The 12,557-nt window shown below is 44.9% G+C and overlaps 1 protein-coding gene across 4 annotated transcripts in view; it reads left to right on the top strand.

Moving 5' to 3' along the window:
- The window catches only part of APBB1IP (amyloid beta precursor protein binding family B member 1 interacting protein), a 130,367-nt gene that overhangs the window by 31,152 nt on the left and 86,658 nt on the right, over positions 1-12,557 (top strand). The window contains exon 1 of one of the 4 annotated variants that reach the window (XM_030550299.1): positions 7,938-7,958. The exons of the other annotated variants lie outside the window; for them this stretch is intronic. The gene's annotated coding sequence lies outside the window, so the exon portion shown is untranslated. Of the gene's footprint in view, positions 1-7,937; positions 7,959-12,557 lie in introns of those variants that run through there. 4 annotated transcript variants of the gene reach the window in all.

Below are 12,557 nucleotides of genomic sequence, written 5' to 3'. Positions count from 1 at the left end.
ACATTGGTGAATGCCGCAAGCAATCTCGTGTTATAGTTACTAAGTATGCGAGGTCGATGTCGCACTCCTCTTGCCTTTGTAGTTTAAGGAATAACTCTGCTGCCACTCGTGACATGTTGGTCAGAGCGAGCAGCATACTGGTCAACAATTTGGGATCCATTCCTGCAAGGCACACAAACTGTTGAAAGATGGTGCCAAATGCGGACAGAAGCACAGAGATTGCTGGGATGCGAAGCAATGCATCATGGGTCATTGGAACAGGACCCAGGATGCCCTGTGACCTCCTCTGCCTTCCCACAAGTCTTATTGGCAGAAGAGAAAGAGGTACTCTGTGAGAGCTGCCCAGAGTGCACCACTCCAAATACCACTGCAAGTGCCACAAGTGTGAGCCTGCTATTGTGCAGGCAGCTGACAGTGTGAACGCAGAACAGCTGTTTCCCTTCGGCGCTCTCTGAGCGACACTGTAACTCTGCCAGCGTAGACATGCCCCGAGTCACAGTGCCTCATGGGATTGTTGCTGTGGTGATGCAGTTTACGAACCTTTTGCTCAGGTCTGCATCTAAAATAACAATCCAGTTCGAGCAAGGGATGCGACTGATTGATTGATTGTAAAATAAATCTTTACACAAAGGGTATATGTCTGCTGATTCTCCCATGCGTGTTAGCATGTCTGTTTGTACAGCTGGATTATTCATTTTGGAGAGTTTTCCCCAGAGCCATCTTTCTTTCACATAACTAGGAAGAAATGTCATTGTCTCACAAAGTTTTCTGTGGCAGTGGATTTAAGTGTCTCGCATGTCTCAAGCAGCCCATGTAAGCTGAATGGAGAGAGGTGTCCAAATTCCACTGAATTTCAATAGACATTGTACCTCACACTCCTTGGGTTTCTTTGTAAATCTCAGCCTTGCTTAGTACAGTAGTTTGAATGCGCAAGGGAAAATAAGCCACCTCTTTTTCTTTATAATGCTATGTTGAGAGATACTGGTGATTGCTTGGATCACTAACCTCTTTGAAACTCGGTGTGTATGTGCCCTTCACTTAAGATAATTGTAAGAAACATTAAGGGTGACACTTAAAACAAGGCCTAATAGAATCTGCCCAGAAGTTAGCACCATGTGGGTGGATGGTCCTACTGGGTGTTGTGACCAGATTGGTGTGTAAGTGAGAGAGAGAGAGAGAGAGAAAGCAAAGCACACCGTGACCCTGCAAAAAGTTAGAAAGCTTTGGTCCAGTGTTGCCTAAAGCAGCTTGGGGCTGTAAGCTAATAAACTGCTCTTTTGGTTCGTGGTTCCTCCTGCACTCATTTAACCAAGACTTTGTATGTTCGTTGTAAATTAACAAGATTGACCGAGTTTGGTATCGTGTTTGGTGCAATTTCTACTTCCGGGTGAAACATCCTCAGGACCCCAAACTTTGACTAGCCGCTTGGGTAAAAAAGGGGCAGCAATATGTTCATTTAACTATGGCTAAAGAAGGTATTTAGAAGGGGAATGTGCTGGCAGCGAGGTGGGTTGAATGGTCTCATCCTAGCCCACTCCAGAGTGTGTTTATGTTAAATTGTGACATTATTGTGAACCACCTTTCCACAAATAGTAATTGCATTGATATTTGTCAGATAAGCAATGTTTCACCATGCCTCGGTGAACAGATGGACTATAGCAGCAATTGTAATTTCTGAAGTTAATACAATCCAGAACCTGTTAGTGTGAAGTCAGACATAAACATGCCTTCCAGGCATATGAAAGAGGATAGAGATATAGATCTTTCTGTGTTAAACAGGAACACATGAGTTCACAAAGTTATTTGTAAGAGTTTTGTAATGTGGCAAGCAAATTGTCAGTTTTTGATTATCTTGTTTATCAATGGCATGTAAAATGTCTTCAGGCAGAATCTGATGTCATTTTATATGAACGTTCCAGAGCTCATGGTATTATGCTTATAAAAAGCACACGAGATCTTTTTCAGGGGAAAAGGCAATACGCCGCATTTATTGAAGATGCAACAATTAGCATATGCATTCAATCACACCACACACATACGCACACACGCGCGCGCGCGTGCCAGTCAATGTTATAGTTACCAGCTTAGAGTCCGGATCAATCTGGTGGCTAGCTAGGTTGATCATGGGTAGGTAGGAGCCGGGTTCTGTCGGTCGCGACACGATGCTCTGGAGAAGTTTTGGCAGGACGAACCTAAAGTTTCATGGCAAGGCACTCTGTTTATATAGTGATTTTCCTTCATTGGGACCATGAGTTTGCACCTTCATGCTGTAATCAATGGTGTCTCGATGAGTGCTTGTTTTCTTAAATTGTCCTTCTCATCCTTTATCTTGTTCTTTCAAGTTTCTCAGGGAGTTATCCCATGCTGGGTTTGATCACAGCTATCTTGTCCCCATTGATAGGTGCCTGTCTCATCTTTAGAGTCATCAATCTGCCCTCCTCTGACACTTCAATAGGGGCATGTTTCAGCCTCCTGGCGCCCTTGCATCTGTCTCTGGTTCCTCCCTAGAACATCTGGTTCAGTGGTGGCCTTCACACTTATTCCTCATTCACACACAAAACGGAATTAATTTACATAGAATATTTTGAACAGGAACATCAAATTGCAATGAAGAAGAAAAACAATCATGGCATTCTTTTACTTATTTTAAAATGCTAAGTCTACAACAAAGTGGTGACCCTCAAAGGTCTGTTACTGCGTTGAAATCAGTCCAGATCCGAGGAATGGAAAACTTGTCATATGAAAGGAGACTCAAAGAGCTTGGCTTGTTTAGTCTAGCCAAAAGAAGGCGAAGGGGGGATATGCTTGTTCTTTATAAATATATCACAGGGATTAATATTAGGGAGGGAGAGGAATTATTTAAGCTTAGTACCAATGTATACACAAGAACGAATGGGTATAAACTGGACACTAGGAAGTTTAGACTTGAAATTAGACGAAGGTTTCTAACCATTAGAGGAGTGAAGTTCTGGAACAGCCTTCCAAGGGGAGTAGTGGGGGCAAAAGACATATCTGGCTTTAAGACTAAACTTGATAAGTTTATGGAAGGGATGGTATGATGGGATAGCTTAATTTTGGCAATGGATCTTTGATTATCAGCAGATAAGTATGCCCAGTGGTCGGTGATGGGATGGGATCTGAGTTACTGCCGAGAATTCTTTCCTGAGTGCTGGCTGGTGAGTCTTGCCCACATGCTCAGGGTTTAGCTGATCGCCATATTTGGGGTCAGGAAGGAATTTTCCTCCAGGGCAGATTGGCAGAGGCCCTGGAGGCTTTTCACCTTCCTCTGCAGCGTGGGGCATGGGTCACTTGCTGGTGGATTCTCTGCAGCTTGAGGTCTTCAAACCAGAATTTGAAGACTTCAATAACTCGGACATAGGTTAGGGGTTTGTTATAGAAGTGGATGGGTAGGGTTCTGTGACCTGCTTTGTGCAGGAGGTCAGACTAGATGATCACATTGGTCCCTTCTGTCCCTAAAGTCTATGAGTCTTTCTGCTATTCAAAAAGGGTGGCTGGCAGGATATGGTCAAATCGTACATCAATACATTTAATACATGCTACATTATTATATCCTTCATTCTAAATTATACAAAATACAAACATAAAATCCTACTACTACAGTGGCAGTTCCAGAAATGGAATTAAAAGGATTCTGGGAGTTGTAATTGTGTAATAGCGGGATTAAGAAAGCAAAGAAGATAGATACTTTGTTTTTAACCTTGCCTGATGAAAGAGACTGAGACATAAATACCTCTACTTCCACCAATAGAGCAGAATCCTGCTCATACACATTTAGGGTAAAATCCTGCCATGTGCTGCACTAATGGAGGAAATCTCTGTTATCCCTTCTACCACCACATAAACAGTGAGTTAGATGTTTGGCTACATGTGTGTGTTTTCCCCGTGTGCTGCCCCAGCTCTGCGAAGACAGCTAGTATAGCAGTCCTTGAGTGAACCGCCCAATGACCACAAGATCCATTAAGGTACGAAGGTGCCAGGCCAAGTTTATTGTTGACAAAGCATGGTAATAGCACCTGTCAGACTCTACGAGGATACTAAGACATATACGCCCATGTCAATGGATGCATGTCAGTGAATGGTGGGACTTTCCATTTCCCCCCTCAGCTGGACAAAGAGACTCCCTCTGAGATACATTTTTATATTCTGGTACAAACAAGTTAGTACTGCCCCTCTGACATAATTAGTTACTTCCCCCAGATGTGACTAGTTATTATCCATCACTTTGTACATGTTGGTTCAGTCAAAACATCTCTATTACGTACTGTCATACTGACCTTATCTTTTAGGAGGGGTCAGTGTGTTCCTGTTATCCTTGGGGAACGTTCTTGTACCATCCTTGATATCGGGATGTTCTGGTACCACTTGATATCAAGTTGTGTTTGCATGAGTACTCTGTGCTTAGAACTTCTTAGTAATGTGTATTTCTGCAATATCAGCCCTGTCCTTGCCTGATTCTGTGAGCAGGTCCTGCCTCATACCAGGCTTCTGACACAAGGGCTTATGTCTCAGGCTCTCTTCTTACTACAAGTAGCAGGTCAGACTCTTTCCCTAGTGCTTCAGAAAATGTAAGGGAGTGTGTGCACTACTACTTTGTTATCCATTGTTAGCGATGCCCACTGTCTTCAGAGGATGGGCTGTTCCTTAATGCAATGGCAGCAAGTTGCATCAGACAGTGTTTCCCTCCCCAGGTTCCCTTGGGCCATCTTGCTTCTGAAACTGCTGAATTGCCATGGTACTGAAGCATCTTGGTTTCCTTGCCCATAGCTTCAGATGAATTCTGATGCAAACTCGTTCCTTAACACAAGAAATCCCCAACGTGCTTGTAAGATCTGGAAAACTTGTTGCAGGGTGTGACTGATAACCTTGAGAAATCCAGCATCCAGGGAGTTTGATGCGATGATCAGCTAGACAAGGGACTGCAGAAGTGGTACCAGTGAATTAGGAACAGCTGGAGACGTCTTTGTACAAGACACCACCCAAAATGGATGTGTACAGGACTTTGGAAATGGCAGTATAATTAGCGACAGTGAGCAGCAAAAGCCCAGCTGGTCAGGCAGAAAGGGTCCTTTGGTCTAACACAGGGGTTGGTAACCTTTCAGAAGTGCTGTGCCAAGTCTTCATTTAATCACTCTAATTTAAGGTTTCGTGTGCCACTAATACATTTTAACGTTTTTAGAAGGCCTCTTTCTGTAAGTCTATAATATATAGCTAAACTATTGTTGTATGTAAAGTAAATAAGATTTTTAAAATGTTTAAGAAGCTTCATTTAAAATTAAATTAAAATGCAGAGCCCCCCGGACTGGTGGCCAGGATCCGAACAGTGTGAGTGCCACTGAAAATCAGCTTGCGTGCCGTAGGTTGCCTACCCCTGGTCTAACACTACCAGAAGAGAAATCAAAATGCAGAAATCTGATTTCATTTGACAAACTGATGCAAAATACAAATAGCAAAATAAAATGACTTGAGATTGTTCAGTGTGACAAAGCTGTAAATATCTAATGTAAGAGAAGTAGCAGCAAAGAGTCTGGGAAATCAGAAGAGAGAGATTTAAAAATAAAAGGCCAAGCAGGAAACTAGTGCAGTAAGGTTCAATGGTGGATATGGAATGAATAACTGGATCTATGAGTCTACGTGGGTGAACTGGTGATTTGGCTCAGACATTTCTAAATGACAAGAACCTTTAAAATAGGACTTAATCTCCAAAAACTGAATAATGAAGGTTGATTGTTAAAACATCAAACTGCAGAAAAACTAAGTTCCAATTAGGCTCATACAGTGTGAGAATTATGGGAATGTTTAAGGCCAGAGTTGCTTATATGGGAAAATGAGGTTTTTCTGGAGATATAGAGAATAAATGATATGAGAAATCAAAACAAACACATTTTCCTGTGTTTTTGCTCTTATTCAAAAGAGTAACTCAAGAGGATACTGTCAACTTGAACTTCAGTCATTTTAAGAATAGGTTAAAAGTCGTTTCACAAACTGTACTTCCCCTGGCATTTCCCTGACAACTTTTATTATTTTACAACAACAATTTCTGCTTTTTTGTTTTAATTTTGATTAAAAATTGTTTGTCTCAGATAAATAACAAGGAAAACAGACTATAAAGAGGTGTTGTATTTGCATTTTTTCTTTAATTGCTTTCATTTATAGCTCCCTCAGGAGTTACTTGTAATTATAGTATGTACAGAAAATTCTGACATGAGTAATTGTTAAATGGTTATACATGAGGACTATGCTTGAAACTCAGCTTAACTTTAAAGAGGCTTGTGCAAACCTCTTCCTGTTTTAATTTTTTAGTTGCAGCAGGCTGAGATATTGCCAAACTCTGCTTTGAGTTTCTGGTAAAAATAATCCCAAAGAACTAGTTGTAAAGACCCCTGGCCACTGGGCAGCTGGTCTAGTACACAGCAGCATGTCTTTTGAATGGGATAGATTCCAGCCACCCACCACACCCCAGTTCTCTGTCCATTCTTATTGCAGCAATCTGCAGAAAGAGGAATGGAACTAAGGGCCCAGGAGACGAGAGAACCAAATGATGGGGAAAGGGGAAGGAAGTGAAAGGGACACTTCTGTGCGAGATTATGAATGCTCTCTCTAGATATCTTTATCAGGCCACCATCTCCATTTTGAGTGCACAAGCTAGCTGCTTTCTCTGTTGTGCTTTTGCCTCCATGTTGGACTGAAATTCCAAAGCATAGTGATACAAGGCTGACAATAGAGCAGGGGTGGGCAAACTTTTTGGGTTTTGGGCCACATCTGGGTGTGGAAATTGCATGCAGCACCATGAATGTAGGACTGGGGCAGGGGGTTGGAGTATGGGGTGTGGGAAGGGGTCCGGTGTGCAGGAAGGGGCTCAGGGCAGGGGGTTAGAGCAGAGGAAGGGTGCAGGGTTTATGAGGGGCTCAGGGAAGGGGGTTGGGGTGCAGGAGGAGTGTGGGGTATGGCAGGGGGCTCAGGGCAGGGGGTTGGTGTGAAGGAAGGGGTGTGGCGTGCAGGAGGGAGTTCGGAGCAGGAGTGCAAGATGGGGCTCGGGAGGGGCTTGGGGTGCAGGACGGGTGTGAGGTGCATCAGGGGGCTCAGGGCATGAGGTTAAGGTGCAGGAGAGGTGTGGGGTGCAGGAAGGGGCTCAGGGTAGGGAGTTTGGGTAAAGGAGGGTTTTGGGGTATGGGCTCTGGCCCAGCGCTGCTTACCTGGAGCAGCTCCAGGGTGGCAGCAGCGTGGAGCAAGGCTGCCTGTCTGCCTTTGCCCCACGCCACTCCTGGAAGCGGCCAGCACCATGTTGCTGCGGCCCCTGGGAGAGGAGGTGCAGAGCGCTCCGCACGCTGCCCTCTCCTTCGGGTACCTCACCCGAAGCTCCCATTGGTTGCATTTCCCCGTTCCCGGCCAATGGGAGCTATGGAGGGCGGTTCCTGCAAGTGAGGGCAGCATGCGGAGCCCCCTGCCCCCGCCCTCCCACGCCCAGGGGCCGCAGGGACATGGTGCTGGCTGCAGCGTGGGGCCTGCGGTGCCACGGGGTGGCAATCCCATGGGCTGGATCCAGAGCCCTGACAGGCCGGATCCAGCCCACAGGCTGTAGTTTGCGCACCCCTGCAATAGAGGGTCATTAACTTGGAATGGTTCTCTCTTCTAATACAAACAGCATAGATGATAGAGTGGCTCCCAACCAGGAAAACTTGATTGTTAGGGGAAAGGTTGCCTGGCAACAGAGTTAGCTGGTAGTTTGGGGATGCTGATCTAGTAGCCCTCTGACAGAGGGACTGGAAGGTTATAAAGGACAGGAGCTGATTAGGGGGTCCTTGGCCATTTTCACTAGCTCAAGCTGAGGGAAGCTGCTTCAGGAGCTTGGTAAGGCACAGGGGGATCCTGTCTACCTGAACCTACCAAGAAGGACTCCCAAAGGACGGCTGAGCTTGAGTGAAGGATGTTTTGTTCAGGTTGGTGGTTGTTTTCTATATGACCTGTACTCTGTGTGTGCTTAAATAAAGAACAATAATGTGTTGTGTTATGTGCTTATGTGCTTCACCTACCACATGGCCCCTTGATGTCAGCGCTGGGTCATGGGTAGTTAGCCAAGTGGCACGAGACAGGACCAAACATCAGGAAACAGTCATTTGTCAATACAGGATTAAAAACCAGAAGTCAGATGCAGAAGACAAGGCCAAGTCAGAAACTAGGTAGCAGAAACACCACAAAAGCAGAGTCTTCAGCCACAGCTAGCTGGGATTCTGTCTAGCTGCACAGATGAACTTCCTGTATCCTCCACAGATTTAAGTAGTATGTCTGGACCAATCAGGAATTGGGAATGTCCTGTCAATCAGGCCCTCCACAAGCAGCACATCCTGTGGTGTGTGGGCCTCTGAGGCTCATGACTTGGTGAGTGTGTCTGCTGCCAGAACTGTTAGGTGGCAGCATGGATGTAAGCGGTTGGGTTGTAGGCTGTCTGGCCTAGCAGTCAAAGCTGGGCTGAGGTGAGTGATGGTAGTTGGTGAGCTGGGTTCAATAACCAAGAGTCAGGGTCAAAGGCAGGCTGGGATCAGAATCTGGAGATCATAGGTAGTATTGGGCTAGAATCAGGAGGCAGAAATTAGGGTCAGGAGATCAGGAGACAAGGTGAGGTCTGGAGTTGCAGCAGACCCAGTGTCTGTGTGGATACCCAGACAACTTCCTGGAGCACCCTCCAGCGTTAAATAGGGTGGTTGGCCAATCAGAGGGCCACAAGATATTGTCACTCTGGCTCCCTTGGGTGGTACTTCCTGCAGTGCCTACTCTCCACCATGATCCATGACTGTGGCTCTGCATGGCCTCCCAGTGGCACTGTGGGAACGTCGGCTATCCTAGGATCTGCCAACCTGGCTTTTAGTCCCTTACTCTGGGGGTGGTTGCCACCCACGGAATCTGCAAACCCAGGTTCTGGACCTGCTTCTCCTTATACTGTACCACTCTCTCACACTTAGGGGCAACCTTTCTGCATCGCCTGGGTAGCTTTTGTAGAAAGCCTCTATTAAGTAAAGAGTGGGGAGGCCCAGTTCCCAGCATGGATCCTCAGAACCATACTCCTCCCAGTCCACAAATTACCATAATTTCCCTTTGTGAGCTTGGAGTCCAATGCGCCCTGGACAAGGTATTCTTCATGGCTCTGGAACTAGGTGGGTGGCAGAAGTGCTTTCGTTAGGTCCAGAAATGGGTTTTCTGTGAATGGAAGACTGACTGCATTTTGAGGCAGAGTTTAACAGTGACAGGGTAGTTAGCTGGAAATCTGAAATGGTTTCGAATATCAGTGATCTAGTTCAGTGTTTCTCAAAGACTGGTCCATGGACTACTGCGGGTCCCTGACATCTCCCTGACGCAACAAGCCAGTCCCTGGTATCAAAAAGATTGAGAAACAGTCATCTAGTTTATGGGATAAACTGTTTGTGTGGAGGTGTTTGTTTGACAGCCAGACCTTCCAGCCCACCTTGAATTCTGGGCTCTCCTCTCTCTGGCAATCCACATATTTGCCTGTAGGCCTCCTTTGCTTCCACCATTTGTTCTTTGCGTTCTTCCTGAATGTGGTGGATTTGCTGTACTATATCTCAGGTCTCCAGGTTTTGGGAGGCAATTGGGAGCATGGGATGAAACCATAATTGGCCAAAAAAAGGGACTTTTGACTGTGGAGACATGATCAGTGTTGTTATATGCAAACGTGGTGTATGGGAGGAGATAGGACCAATAATCCTGATGGCAGTTTGTGAAACACCACATGTATCATTCTAGTACTTTGTTTACTCTGTTTTGGCCATCTATTTGAGGGTGGTGCGTGGATAATAAGCAGGTATGGATGTTTAATAGTCAGACAACTTCATGCCAAAAATTGGGAGATAAACTGGGACCGTCTGTCAGATTTGATACATTCAGGGAGCCCATACAGACAAAAGACGCATGTGAATAGAAGTTGAGCAGTTGCTGTGGCCAGTTACACACAAGGAATGAAGTGAGTCGTCTTAGTCAGCTGATCTACCATTGTGAGTATGGTGGTGAATTTATTTGATTCAGGGAGTTCTGGTATCAAGTCCATGGCAATCACTGTCCAGGGTCAAGTGGAAGTTTCTGGGAGCATAAAGATGCCGAGATGTTTTGTGAGTGGAACTTTTGCACAAACACATATGTTGCAAGAGCTGACATAAGTCTGAAACACTGTCCGTATCTGGGGGTCACCAAAAAGAGGTGGGAGGTCAGACATAAGGTTTTGGAGTGGCCAAAATGGCTCATTAAGGGGGCATTGTGGCATATCCGGAGTACTTTCAAGAGGGGGCACCCAGGTGGGACATATGTTGCTCTGGGGCAACTGCAGTTTTCTTAGCCAGCAGGTAGTCTTGAGCAGCCAACCAGATTAAAGTAAGGAGATCATGTTGCACTCTGGTGTTGAGGAAGTTGTGAGGTTTGAGAAGGAAGAGTCTTTCCCAATTATGTTCTCTTGTTCCTTGTAGTATCCCCTCTTGCACAACAGAGTGTTGGCTTTGTTGTTCTTGGTTTCAGGTTGATGAATCATAGTGAAATCAAAATGTAAAAAGAATAGCACCCATCAGAGCTGTTGTTGCTTCAGGGCTCTGACTTTACATAAATACTCTAGGTTCTTATGGTTGGTGTATACTGTACCAGGCCCACTGAAGATCCAGTTTAGTGAACACCCAAGCAGATTGGATATGGTTCAGCAGCTCTGGGATCAGTGGAAGGAGTATTGGATCCAAAATGTCTCTTGGTTTAGCATCCAGTAGTCTACACAGAGACATAGAGACCCATCTTTCCTCTCTACAAAGAGGATTGGAGCCCTGGCAGGACCAGGAGACATTACACAATGGATGAGCCCTTCAGCTGTGCTCTCCTGGATATACTCATGGAGGGCCAGGAGTTCCAGCTCCGATGTTGCATAGATCTGGCCATACAGCATATTGACCCTGGGTTGCAGATCTTATCAGTCACAGTCCTGGTGTGGGGGTAATGTGACTTCATTTTTCTTTTAGAAGATGTTGATGAAGTCCTGGTATTTTCTGGGGACATGGAGGGTCTCCCTTTTGCTCTCATTAGTGGATGTGCAGGTCATGACATGCCAGCCAGTTTGTACTGAGGATTAGAGGGAAATATGGAGAACTGATTATAGTGAACTGCAACGCTTCCTGGTGTCCCTGTATTGCAGCCTCTAGCTGTTTGGTCCCTTGCATCACTGGTCTGGGGGACAGGTCCCATCTGTTTCCACAAAATCAGGCATAGGTTTCTGTTGAATGTGGATTCATTGAGCCCAAACTATCACTGCATCTATGAAGTTGTCAGCAGCACCAGAATTGGAGGGCCCATTGTAGAGGAATTTTCCAGGCCTTCCCTGGGACGTACAGCTAAGCCTGCACCTGGAGGTGTGGTGAGAGTCTTGGGAGCTCAGGAAGGATCCTGAACAGGGCTCGGGGAAGGGCTGAGGGAAGAGGGGAGGGCTAAGTGGACAGGGACATAGCCGGAATGGCAGCATGGTTCCCCTCTTCTCTCTTCACTCGCACAGCCCATTACCAATATGGATAGATAAGTCTATGAATATGGCTAAATCCATGGGAGCCTCCAGATCAGATCTGTGATGTGGTACCATTGCTGTTGGTGAGCCTTTTCACACAGCTCTAGTCTAAAGTCAGTGGCTGTTTAGCCCTTACCAAGGTCATTGTTGAACTTGTGTTAGTTTAAGGGATAACTCAATATGCTTAAGTCTAAAAATACTATCTCTGCTCACAAGATTTGGTGATGGGAACATCAACTTTTTCTCCTGAGAATGATTTATAAAAATACAAGAGAAAAATAAAGTAAATGAGATGGCTCAATGACTATCTCGGTGTAATAAGTCTAGTGTTCATGACGAATACCTTATTCACTGAAAGTGGTGCCTCGCTAGACGTAGTATGCTTCCTAATCATCATTTGAAGATAAGATGGAACTTATAGGGCCACCTACTTGCTTAAGGTCCGAATGATCTTATATTACGATGCCCTTTATTTGACCGATCAAGTAACAATCAGCAGTGACCAGCCAGCTCCATTCTTCAGTGGAAATCCTTTGAGATTTCTTTGAACATTGCTTTTCTAAATGGAAATATTATTTTTCCCAGTGAATTGATTAGATCTGAAGATTCAGTCATGTAAAGTCCAAGAGAGAGGCTTTAAATATATTAGAGTTTATAATAATCTGATAAATTGGGTGAACTATTGGAGAATTCAACATCCAGTTCTTTTGCATCAATTTTTTCACCAATCTCTTTTTCAACTCTCAACAAGATTAGCTCCTTCTGAGTTTAGACCATCTCACCTCCTAATCCTTTCATCCACTGTAAAAAAAAAAAAAAAAAAAAAAAAAAAAAAAAAAAAAAAAAAACCAACAACAAAAACACATTCTCCTCTTTTGACAAGACCTCCTGGTAGCAACATGAAAGTACTTGTTGCCCTCTTTACATTCCTGTTGTGGATTTTTAAAAAAAGCAAAGTATAATTTTGACTTAGCAAAGGCTTGTCCTTAAACATAGG

The sequence above is a fragment of the Gopherus evgoodei genome, chromosome 2 (assembly GCF_007399415.2).
Source record: "Gopherus evgoodei ecotype Sinaloan lineage chromosome 2, rGopEvg1_v1.p, whole genome shotgun sequence".
Taxonomy (NCBI): Eukaryota; Metazoa; Chordata; order Testudines; family Testudinidae; genus Gopherus; species Gopherus evgoodei.
This window is presented reverse-complemented; position numbering and strand designations above follow the sequence as displayed.